The 22,496-nt window shown below is 39.8% G+C and overlaps 1 protein-coding gene across 2 annotated transcripts in view; it reads left to right on the top strand.

The window, feature by feature from the left end:
* Positions 1 to 22,496, top strand: part of GRID1 (glutamate ionotropic receptor delta type subunit 1) — a 1,098,515-nt gene that overhangs the window by 4,317 nt on the left and 1,071,702 nt on the right. The gene's annotated exons all lie outside the window — the stretch shown is intronic.

Below are 22,496 nucleotides of genomic sequence, written 5' to 3'. Positions count from 1 at the left end.
GAGCAGTGAACAGATGTGAAGTTGGTGACCTTCCCACCGTCTGGCTGATGACTGTTCTGGCTTAGATTGCTTTGATTATTGTGGTTTTCTCGTCTCACCTGTACTCTCCTTCCTCATTTTTTGACTTTTCCTCCCTCCCTCCCCTCCTCCAGTCAGGCTCATCTCCCCTGTTTAATACTTAAAAATAGGATAGAGTGTTTGTAAGTGCAGCAAAGGGTGTAGGTACTGTCTCTGTGTAGTTATTATATAATGTGTATCTGTGGGTGAATACAGGTATACACAGACACCTGTATGCAGCGTGTGTATATATACAGATGTCTATATATTGTGCCTTGTAACATTCTTCTGTGTTTCAATGTGCATGTGTGTCTCCATGTCTTTATGGGTGTAGTGCATGGCCCCATTTTACCTGACCACACATATGCCTATGTCTACACTTGCTTATATGATTGTAGCATCTTTCTGTGTCATTAGTGTACACACCTGTAGGATGCTGTTTCTCTGACCATATGTGTCTGTGTCTACACTGCTTATATGACTGTAGCATCTTTCTGTCTTTCTGTGTCATTAGTGTGCACACCTGTAGGATGTTGTTTCTCTGACTGCATGTATGTCTGTGTCTACACTGCTTATGTGACTGTAGCATCTTTCTGTCTTTCTGTGTCATTTGTGTGCACACCAGTAGGGTGTTGTTTCTCTGACCACATGCGTCTGTGTCTACACTAGCTTATAGGACTGTAGTACCTTTCTGTCTTTCTGTGTCATTTGTGTGCGGGCCTGCAGGGTGTTGTTTCTCCCTATGTCTGTGGTGTCCGATTGTGCCTCCAGGTGCCACAGAGTCTTTATGGGTGTGCCGTGTGCTTGAGAGTGTGGATGCGTCTGTCCGCACGTGCCCGGGCTGTGAGCGCGGCCCCAGCCGCTTCTCCCCCTCAAACCCCGGACCAGCCCAGCCCCGGGCTCTGCTCGGCTCTCTGGCTCTGGCTGCTGCTGAGCCAAGCTGAGCCGCCAGGCTGGTGGGCTCGAGGCCGGAGGTGGGCGCTGTTTTACAAGGAAAGAAGCCACAGCCGCGTCTTTGCCTTTCTCACTGGTGCCGCCGCCACCGCCTCGGCTCCGGAGGGGAGGCTGCCCGGACCCCGCAGAAGCGGAGCCCCAAAGCCCGTGCTCGCCGCCTCCGACAAGTATTTGCACAGTCCGGCCAAGCTCGGGGCAGGAACAGAGAGATGGGATGTGCGCTGGGAGGACTGGGATGGGCATGGGTTCGGTTGATGCCTTCTCCCCTGTAGCATCTGGGCCAACATCCCGGTGTCCCTGGACTGGGACTTCCAGGGCGACAAGCTGTGCGGGGGGCTAGGTTCCAAGTGTTGACTGGGAGAGGGCTGGAGAATGGACAACAGGTATATGAAGGCAGCCTCTCTGGAGCAAAAGCAGCTTCAAGGTCACAGCGTCTCCGGCTGAGACTGGGCATTTATAAAATCCGAAGAGGGCTAGCAGTCGGCCACCTCTCACTTCCCTACTCCCTTCCCCCAACCCCCACTCCTCCAGCCCTAAAACTTCCTTTAAGGACATAATATATTACGGAAAAAGGTCCTGGATTTGGAATAAGGGGACACTTGAGTTCCCATCCTGGTTCTGTCTCTTAATCAATTTGAGCTTGATAAATCACCTAAACTCTTTGTGACTCAGTTCTTTCATCTGTAAAATGACCGGTTGAATCAAATAGCCTTGAAGTTCCTTCTGTTCTTATTTTATTATTTCTTTCTTCCCTTCACATTGCCTTGCCTTTGATCACTCTGATCCTTGCCTCTTACTTTGTGGTAGTATACTGTTTTAAGGGCAGGAAAGGATCCTTCACCTTCTACATGTTGAGAATTAGGGCTTCGGGCAGCAGAAGTGAGGGATTCAGTACTTAGCCTGGACTTCCTGCCAGGCAAGTCTGAAAGTCAGAGGCAGGTAGAGACCTGAGGGTTAGAATGGATTTGAGGAAATCTCCCTAGTTACACAGCTTCAGGTTAGAGGAACAACATCAGGGAGTGAGCTCAAGAGGGAAATGAGGGTCAGCTGATCAGAGCCTGGTGAAGGTTTTGAATTTTGGGATAAGGAGGGGAGACAGAGTTGGAGACTTTGGGGGCTAAAGGTGCTCTCTTTTCCAAATAACTTCACAAAGATTTGGGCTTAAGTAGGAAGTGTTCAAAGACCTTAGAGTGGATAAGATGCGATGGTGACTGTCCAGGTCAGATGGCATGGGGATGTATGATTCAGTTTTCCCAGAGACTTGGTCAATCCCATTCATTAGCCCACACGTGACTTGGAGAAGCAGTTGCCAAACCTGAAAATAATCTGGTAAACACATTTATTGCTTTTTAAGTTTTCCCTGAAATTAAGAAAACAAACCATACATGCCTTCACTTGGAGAATATTTCCAGTCTAATTTCCCTCAGAGTCTGTTTGTGTCAGCTTGATGAGGCTAAGGGCCTTCTATGAGAGAAGGGGTTGATGATGAGTTGGATCTCACTTTTCTCATCTGTTAAATGAAGAAGTTAGACCAGATGACCTCTAGACTTTTTCAGTGTTTGTTCTATAATCTTTTTGTCAGCAGACAGACACAAGTTTTCAGGAAAATTTCCCTAGGAATTCTAAAGGATGGGGGGGGGGGGAGAGACTGGTCCAGGATTGACAGAAATAAATTGGACCTTGCTTTCACTTTCACATTCGAGAGTTGGATTCAGTCACAAGAATGTTTAGCTTGTGGGTACTATTTCCTATAGCAAATGGTTCAGAAAAATCTAAAAGATTGACTGAGCGTCAACTTTCCATTTTTTGCCTTCATCCTCCCATTCTTTAGGAATAGAAAACGCTGCCATGTTTACTATCACTTTCTTTACCCTGTGAGTGTCTTCTGTCTCACTTCCCACCCCAACTTCATTTTCCTGGACATTTTCTCTTCCTGGAAATTAATCTTTCTATGTGTTAAAGGGGGAGATTTATGGGGAAATGGTGGAAAGAATTATTAGGTATGATGATGATGTATTAGATTACATTAGAAACAGAAGATCTAGGCTAAATTCCTCTGTCTGTGTTACAGAGCAAGTCATTTGACTTTTTTGCATATTTCCTTATCTGTAAAATGTAGGCATTAGACAAGGTCTTTTTCAGTTCTAAATCCCCTGGTCCTATTATTTCTCCATGGACTTCAAATGGGCATTTGGCAGGCAACTCTCTGAGACATCCCTGGGAAGGGAACAAGGAGTCAACATCACAGACTTAGAGTAGAATTATTCTCAGAGATAAAGAAATCCACCTCCTTCCTTCACAGAGGAAGAAACTGAGGTGTGGAGTAGTTTAGTCAATAATTCAGAGTTTAGGTACTTAACTTCAGCTAGGGAAGAGATTATTTATCTGGGGCCCTTGGATCCTCAAGGAGGGATTTAGAATCCCCTAAATTTTAGGGGATCAGGGACAATGAAAATTATATGATTTCAAATGATATTGATCTATGTTATGCTATGTATTTAGAAACATTATTTTGATAAAGGTTCAATAGGCTTCACCAGACTTCCAAACACAAAAACATTAAGAAGCTTTGTTTTAGGGCATAAAAACACATACAATAAATAGCTTAGTTTCTCTCACCAACCCTTTTAACCTAACTTTTTGTTTCTTGCAAGGAAAATTCTGTGGGACTTTTGTAGTGGGTTTTTGGATACTTTAACCTTTCCTTTCCCAGAAAATAAAATCTTTTTTCCTGTCCTTGACCCAAGGATTTATACCTGGTCATGGGACCATATATTTGGAACTGGGAAGGAAACTTTGAGGTCACTTCATTTTATAGCTGAAAAAACTGAGTGACTGGCCCAAAGTCACATTGTTAGTAGGCTAGAGGTGAAGCTTAATCTCAGGTCCTCTGACTTCAGCTGTTGCTCAGTTGTTTTCATTTGTGTCTGACTCTTCATGTACCCATTTGGGTTTTTGGACAGAGGTCATGGAGTAGTTGGCCATTTCTTTGTTCATCTCATTTTCCTTGTCCAGCTAATTTTACAGATGAGGAAACTGAGGCAAACAGGGTGAAATGACTTGTTTAGGGTCACACAATTAGTAAGTGTCTGAGACCAGATTTGAACTCAGGAAGATGAGTGTTCTTGACTCCAGACTCAGTTCTTTATGCACTTTGGCACCCCCAGATGCTCTCTGACTCCAATATCAGTGAACCAAATTGCCTTCTGCATGGTGATAAGTGGTTAAGGACTATTATATTAGGGAGGAGGACTTCTGGAAAGAACAGTGGGCACCAGAATCATAATGATAGGTAATATTTACATGGAGGTTTACATGTGCTATCTCACTTGAGCCTTTTAACTTTGGGAATGATCTCCATTTTACAGAGGGAGAAACTGAGGCAAAGACAGGTTACAGACCTTCCCAGGGTCATGTAGCTAGTAAGCATCTGGGGCTGGTTTGAATTTTGATCTTTCTGACTCCAAATCAAGCATTCAAAAAATTCTTGGTGGCATCTAATTGCCCGTAAGAACAGAAGAGGAAGACTTAGGAGGCTTGTGGACATTTCACAAGGGGGAAATGGCCCCTAAGGATTAGAAGACCCTTTGGAGATTTGCTGGTTTTTGTCTGAGAGACTAGAAGATTGAGGACATAGATCAAGGGAATGCAGGCGTCCCCGCAGGTAACTGATAGTTAGAATGACTTGAGAATAGAAGTGGTAGGGAGTTCTTTGTTCCTACAGACTTTGTCTGAGTTGGTATACTCTTCCTCTGCTGAGAAACATATTTTGTTGTCCATTAAATATGAATGCTTCTCGAAACGTTTATTTGTTTCCTAATGGCCAAAGACATAGCCTAAACACCCTCCTATTCTGTGGGGTGACATGAAAGTCAGAAAAGGAAGTAGATATTGGGCCAAATTGTCCCCCCCAAGGGGTCTATTCTGGTCTAATTTCCCCAGTTTCCTCAAACTTTAGTGTCCACGTGTAAAGAATTTATGAAACTTTTGCTTTTCCTAGAATCCTGAGGTAATGGACATCATCTAAGCAGCCTTGCAGGAAGCTGCTGATCTGTCCATTTGGGATGTATCTTAGTGTCTAATGACTAGATAAGAGGAACATTGATGAGGCTTGTCTTACTGTGGGTGTACAAGGACTGTGGTGGCCTGTAGAACAGAGGGCTGATTAAAATTCCTCTGTAGGTTGGCAAAATTTTATGTCCTTATCAACCAGACTGGGAGAAATACACATTATTATCCCTTTCCCTCTAGGCTCCAGCTCCTAGAAAGGCAGATAGGAATGGTTGGAGATGGCCAGGCCTTGCATAGGCTAATGAGGCTTTGTAGCTAGATTGCAGATCATTATTTTCAGTGCTATTGAAATCCACTGGAAAGGCCTTTGTAATCACAGTGACGGGGTTTTGAGGATGGGAGTGGGGTGTTATGGAAGAAACCCTGGGCCAGGAGGCCAAAGAATCTCAAATGGATAATATATCAGGTTGTCAGAGCTTGAAGGGACCCTGGAGATCAGATCGTGATTCTCATTTTGTATAAGAAAAAACTGCGCTCAGAGAGAAGTGACTGTCCCAAGGTCTAGGCAGTGGCAGAGGTGGGATGTGAACTCAGTTTCCTGACTAACAGTGGTCAGGAAAATATACAGAATTTGGAGCCAGAGAAGTTGGATTTGAATCCTGGTTTTGCTCTCTACCACTTGGGTGATCTTGGACAAGTTGTTCAATTTCATTTTCTCTTCTATGAAATGAAAGGGGTGGATGACACTTTTCTAAAGTCCCTTCCTAAGAGTTTAAGAGCAAAGGGTTTTGGTTCCTGTGGTCTATCTATATTGTACGAAATCCCCTAGTATTGTTCTCCAGAGCTGGTGATTGTATTCAGTCCTTGGCCAGGAAAATAGGTTTGGAGTAAAAAATCAGCTTTGGCCAGTATGACTAGTGGAGATTAAGCTTGCTTTGCAATAGCATCACGAAGGCTCCAATGCCAATGCACAGAGCGGAGTGCAGCAGGGGGAGGCTCTGGAGACCTCCCTGGACTTGGAGTGCTGGGATTAGTGCTATAGGATTGGTATGGGCCAGAAGGATTTGTTTTGGTAAGCTGGTTCTCACCAGACGAGTCTGGGGATCAGGTTTTACATCTTAGGCTGAAGCAGGGGTGGGAAATGCATTTAGAATTCTGGTCCAGAAAGAAGCACATGAGATAATGGGAAAAATGATAGGAGGAAGTGGTGGACTAGGGATTTTGGAGCACAGAGGAGTCTAGGAACAAGCCTTAGTTAGGGACATAATGGGAAGAACGGTGCTTCTGAGAGGGTTGATGCTGCTTGAGGAGGAGCTGTCCAAGTCCTGGAGTCTTGGATCAGATGGCAATATTGTGAACCGGATTCTCAGGGTAGTAAAATGGTTAGCGCAGATCTAGACCTTCTGGGGTTGAGGGTTTTATGCTGCTTTCCTTCAGCTTTTCCACACAACTCTAGAGATTTGCTCTCTAACAGATGGCCCTACTATAACGTAGAGTCAAATCAGTTGGACTGCCTTGGGGAGGTCATAGGGAAGAAGGATAATAATGCCTCTTTGCATCTCTCCTAGTTTCCTGGGCAGTAGTGGGGATTTGGGGTAGTGGGAATGCTGGGCTCTTGCCAGGAAATAAACCCAACTTCTATCTAATGCTGGATATAGAGGGCAGGGGCTACTCAGTATTAAGGAAATCCATGCTTAATTATCTTTCAGAGATACACTCTTACCTGCTTTCAGAATAAAGGAATTTTGGTGCTTTAAGGCCCAGTTTCTCAACCTCATATGGGGTCTTGTAACTGAATGTGGGGGTAATGAAACTGTGATTTAATATTAGTAAATTTTGTTTTGTATATCCATTTTATATACTTATATGTCTAGGATCATGTAAAAATTTCTTGGTCAAAAAGAGGTGGAAGAAGTTTAAGAACTCGTTAAGGGAGTTAGAGGGTATCTAGGCTGACCCTTGTTCTCTTGCCTGTGCTTGAATACTTTAGATGATGGGGAACTTCTTACCTCCTGAAAGAGTTCCTTTTTGGGCAGTTCTCATTGTTTCAAAGAATCCCCTTGGTAGGATGCAAATGTGGGCACTGCATCAAGGGGGAAAGAAATCATAGGTTCACATGCTCTTAGAGTAGGAAGTGACTTTTGTAGCATTGACTTCAATTCATCACAAGGAATCTGGGCTCTTTTTGAGATGAGCAGAGGAATTCCATATGGGGTATTCCTGCCCTTTTAGACTTTTACCCTCTGAGCCAGGTCAGTATACTTTGGAAGGTGATTTTCTTTTGGTTGAATAGCCCCAGCTTCTCTGGGAAAACAGGATGTAAGAATGGGAGAGATCTCCTGAGAGCCCTGCCCCTGCTTGGTAGGATAGGAGCTGGGCTAGGGAAGGAGGTTTAGGGTTGCTCCTAGACTCAATCATTTTGAAAATTATGGCAAAAGAACCATTATCTATGGAGTTAGCATTTGAAAAAAATTCTGGGTTTTCTTTAGGTCATGGTTCTGGATGCTCAAGGCTCAGGCTCTAATAATCCTCCAAATGAATCCAGGAAAGAGGGCATTAGCCAATCACATTTGATTCTGTCATATAATAGACTTAACAAAAATTTTTTTTTGGATGAATGCATGGATGTGTTCTGGCTCTCCTATGGTTAGATATGCCTATGACAGAAGGAGGTCAGATTTAGGTATTAAAAAAGGCCAGAAATACAGAAATTGTCCTCCATTTATATCTCTTGCTTGAATCTCCTTCCTCTCATTTCACAAGGTAGGTTCTCTAGACAAAGATACCCTTGGGTCTGGGAAGGCTATGTAGGGCCCTGTTTAATACCCACTTAGGTCATGTCTGATGGAGCTGTGCTAGAGAAATGCCATAGAACTGCATGAGATGAAGCCTTGAAATATTTGCATATCTAACATGTTTTGCCTTGCTTACTTGAATGAATCTAAGTAAATCTCTAGGTAAGAGTGGGGTAATGTTACTGTTATCTGTTCAATCTACTTTTCAGTCTTATTACACTCTCGTGCACATTTGAGTTCTCTTCTCATATTCTGTGGTCTAGTCAAACTTGATTTCTTGAGGTCCTTTGACACTTTACTTTTGTTCTAGTTCTTCTTCAATCCCAGAATCATCTTCCTTCTCATTTGTGCCCAGATTCCTTGTTTTCTTCAAACTTTAGCTCAAGCATCACAACCTAGATGAGGCCTTTTCTTATTCCCCATCTGCTTGTTCCTTTTCCCCCAAAATCTGGTATTTATTTTGTATATATTTATCTGTATGCATATTGTCTTCTCTAATAGAACATAAACTCTCTGAAGGCAGAAATAATTTCATTTTTGTCTTTATATACCCAGTGCCTAACACAGTGCTTGGTACATAGTAGGTGCTCACTCAGTTGATCAATAAATTGGTTTATTGACTGCATAGTTACATTTTTAGACTTTCATGTGCATTCATAAATTTATTAAAAGTTGAATCTAGTTTTATTTTATGATCTCACCATCTTTTGGGTTAACACATTCCAAAAATTTATGGTCCTTGACGTGACGTTATCCTTCTCCTGCTCCAGACAGACTCAACTTAGCGATTCTAATGTCAGGTGATTTGCTGAGCATGTCTATGTGTTCCTTTCTGGGTCTCTTCAAGCCTTTTCCCCCTATCTTTTCTTAGATTTTGCTTTTCCATCATGGAGAAATTTTCCTTCTTAGTCTTCCCTTAACATCCCATCCCCAATTCCATTTTCATTCTTCCTGAAGCCTTCTCTAGATCCATGAAATCTTTTGGGGAGTGTAATGAGCACGAATCTGCCAGGCATGGAGCACTTTTACAAAGGTAGAATGACTTCATTTGTTTCTGGTCTCCTTCCTGAGGATGCCTACTTTTCAATTGCACTAGTGGATTAGAATCATGATTCATATGGATCACAGAATTATAATATTGTAGTGGAAAGTATATGTCAATTTTAACTAAACCCTTTATTTATAAATGTGGAAAGGGAGGCCCATTGGTACTTTGTACAAGGTAATGAAGTCAGTAAATAGCAGATCTGGGATTTGAATTTAGGAAATCCTTCTTTCTGTTGTATTGGGTTGTAAGGGAGGGCTCAGAGTCTATAACACTAAGCAGAATGTAGGGAGCACTGGACTCAGAATCAGGAATAGTAGGAATAATAACAGATTAAAAGACTTGCTCAGGGTTATTCATATTGTAAGTGTCTGAAATTAAATCTGAAGTCAGATTTTCTTGACTTCAGGCTCAGCTTTCTATTCATTGATCTACCAGGATTAAGGGAAACTGGTTTTTTTAATGTGTAAGATCGGAATAAAATATTTGCTGATCATTTCAAAATGTTGTTATAAGGATCATATGAAATAATGCTTGTAAAATAGCTTTGAAACTTTGTATAGGGTCATATGGGCAGCTAAGTGGCCGAGTGGACAGAATTCTGGGCCTGGAGTTGGGAAGACTCATTTTCTTGAATGAAAGCCTGGCATTACTAAACCCTGATTGCCTCAGTTTTCTCATCTGTAAAATGAATTGTAAAAGGATATAGCGCTCCAGTATTTATGCGAAGAAAAACCCAAATGAGGTCATGAAAAATTGTGCATGACTGAATGGCTAAACAACATAAAGTCATACAGTGGTAGTACTTTTTTTTTTTTGATTAGTGATTTAATTTGTATGTGAGTACTTCCTTCACTTATTTAGATCAACTTTTTTTTTTCTGAAACTTTCAGTTTTGTAGATTTTTTTGAGAGCACTGAGAATTTAAGGGCAATTTAATAATTTAAGGGAATTATCTATGGTCACAAAGCTGATGTGAACCCAAGTTTTCTGACTCCAAGGTCAACTTTCTAGCTAATATTTCATGTTGTCTCAATGAATTATTTTTAAAATTTATTTTCCTGATGTGTTTTGCCTTACATAATTTTGTACACTGAAAATTTTCTACCCCTTTCAGTAGCCCCAGCTATAGAAGATTTAGAAAAGAAAGTTCTCTCTCTCTTGGTACTTTTAATGTCAAAAACAGATGCAAAGTTCAGTGAAAGGCCACTAAAGGATATATGTTATCATCTTTTTTTTGCCACTGTATTCAGTGGATCATGGTACCTCTACATCTGATTTTTGGCAGAAACTTCCTATATAGGTTGTCTTCTCCATTAAAATGTGAGCTCCTTAAGAAAGAAATTCTTTTTTGCCTTTCTGTTTATATATTCAATTTTCAACACAGTTCTTTGCCTATAATAAGCATTTAATAAATGTCTTTTATTTATTTTTGTCTTCTAGAAGCTTGGCCATTTCTTCTTATTGGCTTGGCACCACATAGAAAAGTTTCATGTGATTTTCTACCTTAAAGATCTATCTACCTATCCCATTCTTTTCTTTATTTTCTTGTGAGAATGGAATAAGCTTGTGTTGTTTGAAAAGTTGTTCTATCATATTTGAAGTATTTTCTTCTGTAGAATTGCCTTTTTGACAAGAGTGTTTTGGTTCATTTTCCTTTATAGTAATACTTGTTCATATATATTTTTTAAAAAGTTTGCACTTATTTTCTATTCTTATATCTCTGTTGGTTTGCTTACTTGTGAATTAGTCAAGATTTTACTCAAGATTTTCCTGTTAGTTTTTCAGTCTTTCTCTTGGGTTCCCAGTTGCTTGTCTTTGGTTTTTTTCCTAACTTAAAAAAATCACTTTCTCTTCTATTGATGCACAGGCCACAGAGCTTATGAATTCACTGACTCCTCATAGTGGGGTTCTGTGGGAGTCAGGGACACACCTATTTCCACTTGGGTTCTAGTATTCTCTCTCTGGCATATAGAAAACTCTTCTCCAACACCTTTTGCTTCTTCTATATTCTTTTTGTATTCCATCCTTTTTATTTTTTCCCCTTTTTCTTTTCGTCCTTTCTCCTGCGTGGCTAGACAGGGTCAGGAGATATTTTGCTTTTTTTTTCAAATTAAAAGAAATATTAAGAGAGGTCTGTGGGTGTGTGTGTAAGAGTGAGAGAGAGCAAGAGAGAGAGAAAGAAGGAGGGAAGGAGGTAAAGAGGGAAGGAGAGAGAGAAAGAGAAAGGGAGAGAAAGAAAGAGAGAAGAAGGGAGGAAGAGGAAGGGAGGGAGTGTGTGAGAGAGAGATTGGGCATGTCTCCTAGTCATATATTAAAGTATAACTCTTTGAGGTTGCTTTGCACTGACAGATGGAGTGGGTAGTTGGGAAAGGGGATTCTGAGTGGGAGCTCTAAGTATTTAAGTTCCCTGGTGTTGTTTCATTTTTAAACTTTGTATTTTTGTCTTCTTTTGTGTATTCAGTGTTAGTTACTCTATGTCTGGTGCATAATTTCTCTTTTTTTCCTGAGATTTTTGGATAGGAGAGGATAAAAAAAACAACAACTACTCATCATTTTGTAGGTTACATGATCTGGCAAATATGTTAACTAAAACTAGACCTGTCACTGATTTTTGTGAGAGTTTATACTTTTTTTGTCTCATTCAAGAAGTAGTCCTTTAGCCTCATACTTTATGTGTCCCTGAGCCATTTCCTCATTTAGTGCAAAATCATTCTTCCAGTTCCCTGGTGACTCAGTTTTTAAAATAACCTTTGGTGCAAAAACATATCAAGGATTTTTTGAGGATAAATAACAGCTCCTGGTTCACATTGGTCCAGATGATTTTTATAGCCCTTCAGTGAACTCTTAGATTGGTGACAATGGCTGAGCTCTTTTCCTTATTCTTCTTCAACCAGTCCCTTTCAATAAGCCAGGGGACATGACTTTTAGCAAAAGTCATACTCACTACCTGTTTTTCAGAACTCTGTTCTGTTCTTGATAACACATTGACCACCCTCATTCCCCACATTACTTTTTGGTTGTCCAGAATAGCCAACCCTACTCTTCTATCTTGACACTGCAATGGTCCCTGAAGGCTTGGAAGAAAGGAGTTCAAGGAAAGAGCTTCAAAGATTACTGTACTCAGTCCCTCCCATCCCCATCTCCCACATTCATGCTACAACTCCACTGAACAGATTTTTACTTCTCTGTTGCTTTTGTCCTCTGGCCTTCATAGATATGACACTGAGATAACCTGGACTCCTGAGCCCCAGAGCCTTGAGAATAACATTGTTTCCAGCCCAGTGATCTCAACTATCATCCTGGGAAGCAACATTTATGGAAATGCTGCCTGGAAATTGTTCTTCCAGAGACTATAGCCACAGCTTCTGAAGCTCCAGAAAGGAAAAATTTTGCCACCCGTCCATGAGACATTGTCAACATCAGAAACTTAGTGGATTTTATTAGTGGAAATGACATCAAATAAGAATTGTTAACATTTTATTTTTATCATTGGACTCTAGAGATTTTTCCGTCTGACTTGAAGCTGAAAGCTTCCCTAATGTATTGCCTCCCTGAATTAGAATGTGAATTACTTAAAAGCTGGGATTGTTTTGCTTTTTTATTTGTTATTCACTTAGTATAGTGCTTTGCACGTAGTAAGAGCTGAATTAATGCTTATTTCATTCCTTTCTTCCTAAAAAATTAGTACTCATCAAATCAAACTTACCAAACTTCCCTTGGTTTAATTTTACTTGACTTTGGTCCTTGTTGCTCAGAATTATTTAGCCCACATCAGCTCAACTCAGTTCAGCCTAGCTTGGCTATTCTTGTAACTGCTTGACTCAACTCAGCTTAGTCCTTGTCACATTTTCTTGCTTGGATTAGCTTAGTTCATTTGGTTTTACTCCTTTTCAGTCAGCGTTGCTCAGCATTTCCTGACCTAGGTTGGCTTGGCTCAGCTCAATTCACTTCCCAAAATGCAAATCAATTTAACCAAATTCAATTCATTTCAGAGGACCATAGACAGAGTTGGTAGGGCCAGCAGAGGTCATCTGGTCCAACCATGCTCATCAGTTGAAGAAATTGAGAGCCAGAGGTAGGAAGTGACCATCAATGATAGCATTCAATTCAGTTAAAAATACTTATTAAGCCCCTCTATGCACAAAACATGATGTAAAATCCTGGGGGCTACAAAAACAAAGTTAAAAAGCACTTGCCCTCAAGGAGCTTTCATTCTACTTGTAGAGATCTGACAGGTTTAAGGGTAGGTAGAAAACAAGATGGATGACTGAGGACATCAAAAAAGATCTCACAAGTCAAACCCTAAAGGGATTTTAAAAGGCAGAGGGAGAAGGACATTCCATGCATGGAAACAGCCTGTTAAAAGGCATGGAGGTAGGATTTGAGTGTCATGGATGAGAAAGAGAATTTTGGCCATTTTGGCTGGAATATTGCATTAATGTATAGTAAGCTTGGAAAAATAAATTGGTGTGACATTGTAGAGGGTTTTGAATACCAAACATCTTATTTGTTGCATTTATTTCGTTATTTTATCCCAGAAACAAATGGGAACTATTGAAGTTTTTTGAGCAGCAGAGGCATTTGATCAGATCTGTGCCAGAAATGTCATTTTGGCAGATGTATGGAGAATGATTTGCAGAGGAAAGACACTTAATGTAGGAAGGTCAAAGAGGAAGTGATTGTATTAGTCCAGGAAAGAGTTGATGAGGATTTTACCAAGGAGGGTGCAAAGGATAGTACTGTGACAAATCTGGGTGATTTAAAATGCATCTCTTATATTATTGTTAGAGGGGTCTCTTCTGAGACTCAGGATTCTTTTTCTGTACCCCCTGGATAAGTGAAGTTATTTTATTATCATTGTAGGGGAATCATAGAAGACAAGGAGAGGTATGATCTACACAAACACACACACATCCCTCCCAGGTGATGAATGAATGACTTACTGATTTTTGATCATGGGAAAAAAAAGTTTCAAAAGCATTCTCTTTTATCTTTATGTTTCTCCCCACTCTTAGCTCTGACTTTTGTTTTGATTGTTTGAACCCTAAAAAGTCTTACCTAGGGTATGGCCTTCTGAGAAGTGGTTGTGGAGAAGTTAGTGTCCGATTGTAATTAATTTTTTTCTTGCTAGTTGTTTCTAGATCCCGAGGGAATATAAGCCCTCTAAATTTTGGGGATCCTTGCTTAAAGTCCTCATTGACACACCATAGTTATTGCTCTTTTTCAGTCTGATCAAGATTAGTAAGACAATCTGGGTTCAAGGGTTAAGCCCTCTTGACCGGACTTTTTCAGCATGGGTGGGTATTTTGATGATCCCTGGGCCTCCTCTTCCTCTATTTTTTTTAGTTACATGAGGTGAGATTTGAAATGGCTCCTTGTATTAGCACAGAGCCTGGAATATAGCTGGTGTTTACCAGATGTTGATTGATTCAATGTGACTGGACAGAGCTGTGAGTGAGGAATGGGAATTTGGAATGAAGTCTTACATTCTACTAAAAGGGATGCAGTAGGCTTGTGATGAATGAAGGGTCATCTAGAGAAATAAGTGACTTTAATCCCTTGGTTAAATCAGAGCTCACGGCTTCAGTTTCCTCTTAGTTGATCAGCACCACGGGCCATGATGGCCTCTCTGAGACACTCAAGAGAATAGACTAGATCAATTAGCTTGTCAGTCAATATTCATTGATCATCTGCTACATGGTGGTTTGGGCCAGCTGGTCTCCAAGTTTCCTCTTAAATCTAGTAATTCTAGGACTCTGTGTCCAACTTTGTGCTATGTGCTATACCAATTTCTTAGGAGTCTACCTAAAGAAGCATATATTCCATATATACATGCAATATCTTGATACGATCAGTCAAAAGATATTTATTAAATGCCTACTATATGCCAGGCACTGTGTGAAGGGTTGAGGATACAAAGAAAGACAAAAATCCACCAAAAATCCAAACCCAAAGCAACTCAATCCTCAAAGCAAAAGAATAGTCCCTGCCCTCAAAGAGCATACATTCTTTAGGGGAGACCACATGCAAATGCCTAGGTATAGCAGAAAGAGCACTGGATTCAGAAGAGAAGGATCTGGGTTAAAATTCTTGTACTGCTATTTATTGCTTGCATGATCTTTGCAAATCACTTACCTTCTCAGCCTCAGTTTCTCCATCTGTAAAGAGAAAGATTTGGACTGGATGGTCTCTAGGACAGGGCTTCTTAAACTTTTTCTACTCAGGAACCCTTTTCACCTGAGAAATTTTTACATGACCCTGGGCATATAGCGTTATACCTATAAGATAAATAAACAAATTCAACATTTTACTGATAATAAATCATAAAGAAATTTATTTAAAAACAATTCTTTGGCATATATTTTTATATATAAAACACCCATTTATAACTATGTATGTAATTTTATTCTTTATGAAAGACAAAAACAAACTTGCATGCTAATTAGGTGGATGTGCTTGTTTATTTTTACATAAAGAATTAAATCTTGGTGGAATATTTGATACCTTTTACTATTGCCAAATTTTTCATGATTTCCACATTCGGTTTCCTGACCCCATATGGGGTCATGACCTACAGTTTAAGAAGATTTGCTCCGAGGTCCCTTTTGCTCCAAATCCATAACCGGTTGATTTAGAGATCAATTAAATACTAACTCATGGGTCCTAACTGTTAGTGGCATAGCACTAACAAGACACAAGAGTATTTGAAAAGCTATCAGGTGGAAAAGGGTTGATGAGATTTTTTTCTACTTATGCCTAGAAGGCAAAATTAGGACCAATGGGATGGCAGAAAGTATCTGAGAGGCAGATTTAGGCTCCATATGAAGAAAAGGTTTCCTCGTCATTGAAACTATCTGAAAGTAGAACAGATTGTTTTGGGAGAGGATGAGTTCTCTGTCACAGAAGGTCTGCAAGTGGAGGCTAAAAGGTTGATCACTTGTTGGCGATGTTTTAGAGGGAATTTCTTCTCAGATATAGGTTAGATTATGCAACTCTGTTGTTCTTAAGTCTTTTAAAATTCTTTTTTTTAGGGGCAGCTAGGTGGTGCAGTAGATAGAGCACCAGCCCTGAAGTCAGGAGGATTTGAGTTCAAATGTGGCCTCAGAGACTTAATACTTCCTAGCTGTGTGACCCTGGACAAGTCACTTAACCCAATTGCCTTAGCAAAAAAAAACTTTAAAAAAATAATAGTTTTTTACTTTTCCAACTACATGCATAGTTTTCAACATTCACCTTTTTTTTTTATTATTATAGCTTTTTATTTGCAAGATATATGAATGGGTAATTTTTTTTATCATTGACCCTTGTAAAACCTTCTGTTCCAATTTTTCCCTTCCTTTCCCCCATCTCCTCCCCTAGATGTCAGGTTGACCTATATATGTTAAATATGTTAAAGTATATGAAACGTTCACTTTTGCAAAACCTCGTGTTCCAAAATTTTCTCCATCCCTTCTCTGCCTCCCCTCACCCCAGACAGCAAGTAATCCAATATAGGTTAAACAAATGCAATTCTACAAGAAGATATTTCCATATTTGTCAGGCTATGCAAGAAAAATCGGATCAAAAGGGTAAAACAATGAGAAAGAAAAAAGCAACCAACCAAACAACAACAATAACAAAAAGATGAAAATACTATGCTTTGATCCACATTCAGGCTCCATAGTTCTCTCTCTGGATGCAGATGGCTTTTTCCATCATAAATCTATTGGAATTGCCCTAAATCACCTCCTTATTGAAAAGAGCCAAGTCTATCACAATTGATCATCCTATAATCTTGTTGTTGGGTACAATGTTCTCTTGGTTTTACTCACGTCATTTAGCATCAGTTCATGTAGGACTTTCTAGGCTTTTCTGAAATTAGCTTGTTCATCATTTTTATAGATAATATTCCATTACCTTCATATACCATAACTTATTCAGCCATTCTCCAGCCGAGGGGCATCCACTCAGTTTTTAGTTTCTTGACATTAAAAAAGGGCTGCAACAAACATTTTTGCACATATGAGTCTTTTCCCCCTTTTTATGATCCTTTTGGGATATAGATCCAGTAGAGAGATTGTTGGAACAAAGGGTATGCACAGTTTTATAGCCCTTTGAGCATAGTTCTAGATTGCTCTCCAGAATGACTGGATCAGTTCACAACTCCACCAACAATATATTAGTGCTCCAGTTTTCCCACATCCCCTCCAACATTTATCATTATCTTTTCTTGTCATCTTAGCCAATCTGAGAGGTATGAAGTGGTACCTCAGAGTTGTCTTAATTTGCATAAAATTGTTTTACAATGTTATTACTGTATACTTTGTTCTCTTGCTTCTGCTTACTTCACCTAGAATCATTTCATATAGATCGTCTCAGGTTTTTCTGAAACCTTTCTCTTCATCAATTCTTATGGCACAATGGTATCCCATTACATTCATGAAACCTAATTTATCCAGCCATGACTCAACTGATGGGCACTTTCTTAGTTTCTAGTCTTTTGCTACTACAGAAGGAGCGACTAGAAAGATATTTTGGTGTGCATTTGGTTCATTTTCCTTTCTTTGCTAAAATTGGGAATATGGCTGGTTATTGTTAGATCATAAGGAAGATATCATTTTGTGACTTTGGGGGCACAGTTCTAAATTGCTTCACAGAATGACCAGACCAATTCTGAGTTCTCCCAATAGGGCATTAATGTGTCTCTTTTCCCATAGTCCCTCCAACATTTGTCATTTTCCCCCTTTGCTAAAATAGAGGATAATAGTACTTCCAGTACATACCTCCAAGGGTTGTTGTGAAAAAATGATTTGTAAGTAGTAAAGAGCTACATTTCCTATAGGCTTTGACAATTGCTAGAAGCATGCCAGAGTCAGGTGCCTGTGAGGTCCTCTTCCATCCTCTCCCCTTATAACCTGGGGATGATTATTAGTAACATTCACCCTTTAAGTATAATACTCAGGCTTGGTCCCTGCAATTTAAAGATGAGATCTCAAAAAAGCTGGAATGATATTAAAATTACCTTTGGGTTCTACCAGATTGAGCCATACATTCTAGCTTGCATATAATCTGCAGTAGGACTGGAGAAATAGTGTTATTTCCCATATTCTTGTCAACAGTGAGCGACCTGTAATACTGCTGATAAATTTAGTTATTTCCCCCAGCTCTTTTAAGTTATCAGGACTGGTGATTCTTTTGGGTATCCAACATTATATAAATGTGAACTATTACCAGTGTTATATAAAGAAAGGTTTTCTTGTCTCGGGTTTGCCAGATCTCGTCTTTGGGGCTCAGGGTAGGTTTTTGTTGTTGTTCAGGTGTTTCAGTCATATCCGACTCTTTGTCACCCCATTTGGAATTTTCTTGGCAAAGATATTGGAATGGTTGGCCATTTTCTTCTCTAGCTAATTTTACAGATGAGGAAACTGAGGCATACAAGGTTAAATGACTTGCCTTGCGTCACAGTGTCTGAGACTGCATTTGAAATCAGGTTTTCTTGACTCCAGGCCTGGTGCTCCATCCAATGTGTCACCTAGTTATCCCTAGGGTGTATTTAGACTGTTTTGGACTCTAATAAATTCAATGAAGTGGTTATTCCAAACCTTGTCCCCTTAACCTTAACTGCCTTCCACCTTCTTGTCATACAAGGACTCAGCTGTTGCTATCACCTCTTCCTTTACTGAGAATATTGTGTGACTTGACCTTCTTCATTCATGACCTCATTTATGCCCCCACTTTCTTTATCCTTTCCTGTGTCAGAAGAAGAATATGAACTTTGCCCTTGCCACTGGTAGCCTTCCACCTCTTGTCTTGATCTCTTCCTCTTAACGGTTTCTCTGGGACTCTGCTTTACTAATCACCTCTTCTCTTTTTTTTTCATTTTCTCTGCTCTTACAGCTATACTCAGTTCTCACCTTTTCTAAAAAATATATTTTCCCTGATAAGTTACGGGATGTCATTTGATCCTTACAGCAGCTTTGGGAGAGAGGTGCTATTTCTTATTCTTATCTAATTTATAGATGAAGAAAGTGAGTTTCATAAAGGTTAAGTTACTTGCCCAAAGGCCTCCTTTTTTTCTTATTCACTATCAAGTTTCTTTTTTTTCTTTTTTTTAATAATAGCTTTTTATTTTCAAAATATATGAAAAAATAATTTTCAACATTCACCCTTATAAAATCTTATATTCCAATTTTTTCTCCCTCCCTTCTCCCCACCCGCTCCCCATATAGCAAACAATCCAATATAGGTTAAACATGTCTGATTTTTTATACATATTTCCACAGTGATCATACTGCACAAAAATATCAGATCAAAAAAAGGAAAAAAAATGAAATAAGAAAACAAAAAGCAAGCAAACAACAACAAAAAAAGGTGAAAATACTATGTTGTGGTCCACATCCAGTCCCCACAGAACTCTTTCTGGATGCAGATGGCTCTCTCCCTCACAAGTCTATTTCACCACTAAGTTTCTACAAGTAGTCTACATCTGAAAACTCTGCTTTCTTATCACTCTTGCACCCCTGGCAATCTGGGCTTCTTTCCCTATTGCTCTTGCAGAGATGCGGCTCTCTCTGAGATCCCATCCATTCTCTAATAACCAAATATGAAATCTTTCCACAAACTTCATGTTCTTTGACATGTGGAGTAGAGGATACAGTTTGGAACTTTTAGTCAGGTAGACCTGTGTTCGAATGCTACCTGAGGCATTTATTAAGAACATGATCCTGAACAAATCACTCTGAGGCTCCCATTCCTCATCTGCAAAATGAAGATAATAATCAGTTAATAAGCATTTATTAAATGCCTACTGTGTGTACTGTGTATCCCTGGGGACACAGAGAAAAGTAAAAGAGGCAATCTCTGCTTTCAAGGAACTCATCTTAATGAGGGTGGCAACATGCAAATAACAATGAACAAACTAGCTATGCACAAGATCAATTGGAGATAATTAACGGAGGGAAGGCACTAGCATTAAGAGGATCAGTCACTAGCTTCTACTTCAAGTTGTTGTCAGGACCCAGTGAGATGCTGAACTTCAGGCAGCATAGTAGAAAGGCAGGAACCTAAGCTCTGGGGTCAGATCACCTCAACTTAGAGGGGTTTTTTGGATATTTTTGATACTACCTGTGTCATATTGGGCAAGTTATTTAATCCCTTGTGACTCCACTGCCATAGCTGTAAAATAAGAGGATTTGGTTGGATAGTCTTGGGGGTCCTCTAAGCTGTGCATTCTAAAATGTTATAAGAACCTGAAATTAGCATATAAATGTGAGCTATTATTGACATCTCTGGAAATACTTCATATTGTTGATTGCTGAGCTTTCTTTAAACATTTAAAAAAAATGTCTTTGTCATCTATGTTTTCCTGTGTGCTTTCCTCTCTCCCCTTCCAGAGGAAAACAGGAAAAAAAGTTTGGCAAAACCATCCAAAATAAGATGTTAAGTATAAAAAGCATAGCCATGGGCCCCCACCTCTGCAAAGGAGCAGGAGACGCATCCTGGCTCCAAAGAAGACCGGGAAAATGACCCATCATTTAGATGATTACCTTACTTGATTTTTATGATGCTTTACTTTACTGGTTCTTTTACCTTATAAATGTTCCTCTTCTTCAATCCCCCAACTTCTGTCTTTGACCCTCTAATCTAGAATGCTTTTTCTCTCTAATAGATCTTCATTCCAAAGACATCAACCGTCGTTATCATTAATGGACCTGTATCTTCAGCTCCAATTTCTTTCCAAGATTTATCTATCCAACTGCCACGCTGAAATTTTTACCTGGATGTTCCAGTGGCATCTTAACCTTACCAAGTCCAAAATAAAGTTTTTGACCTTTCTCTCAAAGCTGTTCCTCCTCAAGTCATTTCTCTTAATGGCTTTACTCTTCTTCTTTTTCACTCATTTTAGAAATTTTGGAGCCATATTCTAACTTTCCCCCCACTTTGCCCTTTGCATTAAAATGATCTACACTTAAGTTCTGTTGACTCTCCCTCCCAGATAGCTGTGGAATTCATCCTTCATTTCCATCCCCACTTGACACCATCCTTATTCAGGTCTTCATTATGTCTGACCTGGATTATTTTGACAATTTCCTCAATGTTCTCCCAGTGTTCATTCTCTGTGATCCATCCTCCCAACTCTTGCAGAGTTCAGCCCTCCTAATGCACAGTTCTGACTGCCTCACTTTACTGCTTTAAAATTCTCAGTGATTCACCATTATTGTAGGAAAAATTGCACGTCTCTGCCTGAAATCCCAGGATCCCTACAATTGAGTCCCTACCAGCGTGTGGAAAGCACAGTAGTGGAGACCCAAGTATGGAGACCCTGGCATGAGGAATAGTCACTGCAAAGACCTTTCTCTTCCTTATTGCCAGACTTATGGAAAATTCTCTACTTATTTGTAATCACTACGTTTACTCCTCAGTCTTTCAAAGTCTGACTTCTCAGTTTCCACATTTGTAAACTAAGAGAGTTTGGCTGGATAACCTTGAAGGTCCTCTAGATTGTAAGTCCTAAAATGTTTTGTAAGCCCAAAATTAGTATTTCAGAGGTTCTTAATCTGAGGTCCATGGCCTCCCAAGAGGTTTGCAGATAGTTTGTGAATTTGGATGGGAAAAATTAACATCTTTGTTTTCCTCGTAATAAATTTCTTTTGCAATCTAGTCAGTGAGTCATTGAAGATTTATTAATTGCCTACTATGTGCCAGGTATTGTATAAACATGGAGGATACAAAAAGAAAATAGTCTCTACTCTCAAGGAGTTTATAGTCTAATGGAAGAGACAATGAGCAAATAGAGATGTATAAATATAGGATAAATAGGAAATAATGAAAAGAAGGAAGGCAACAGAGTTAAGATGGTATTTTGTTTATGAAACAATCAAGAAGACTTGTGTATCTGGATCCAAGCAAATTTAGCAGAGAGTAAGGTGTAAGAGTAAAAAGGTAAGAGGCTGTTAGGGTGGGAAGGATTTGGAGCACCAAACAGGATTTTGTATTTCACCTTGGAGACAACAGGGAAGGTTGGAGTTTATTGAGTAGGGAGATGACATGGTCAGATCTGAGATTTAGGAAAGTCGCTTTGGTGACTGAATTGATGATGGATTGTAGTGGGGAGAAACTTGAGGCAGGCAGAAGCACCAGCATCAAATGCAATAATCCAGGTGTGAGGTGATAAGGATTTGCATCAGGCCGGTGGCAATATCAGTGGAGGAAGAGAGATGTTGCAGAGGAGAAATCTGCAGGCTTTGGCACCAGATTGGATATTGAGGGTGGGAGATAGTGAGAAGTCAGGGATGATGCTGACCCCCTTATCCTTTCCTTTCATTTGTGGACTCTAGCAATTCTTCTCTTATCTCTCTACCCATGGCTCCTTGTACTGCTCCTATTTCTTAGCTATGGTTGGCCCTCAAAATTTTGTCCTTGACCTTGCTGATCTAACCTTTTTCATTGGCTTTAAGTATCATCATGACTCATTTAAATATCCATCTCCTGGATCACTGGGTAGGTGAAATGAAGGTGATTTAAAAACAAAAGATAAAAATTAAAAATCAATTCATCTCTTTGTCTCCATTCTTGATGATCTTCAACTGCCTCTTGTACATTTTATGTAGGTGTTCTCCTGGCAACTGCAATCACACCCTTGTCCAATACTA

This window comes from Sarcophilus harrisii, chromosome 2 (assembly GCF_902635505.1).
Source record: "Sarcophilus harrisii chromosome 2, mSarHar1.11, whole genome shotgun sequence".
Lineage (NCBI taxonomy): Eukaryota > Metazoa > Chordata > Mammalia > Dasyuromorphia > Dasyuridae > Sarcophilus > Sarcophilus harrisii.
Note: the sequence above shows the minus strand (reverse complement) of the source record. Positions and strands in the feature narration are given on the sequence as shown.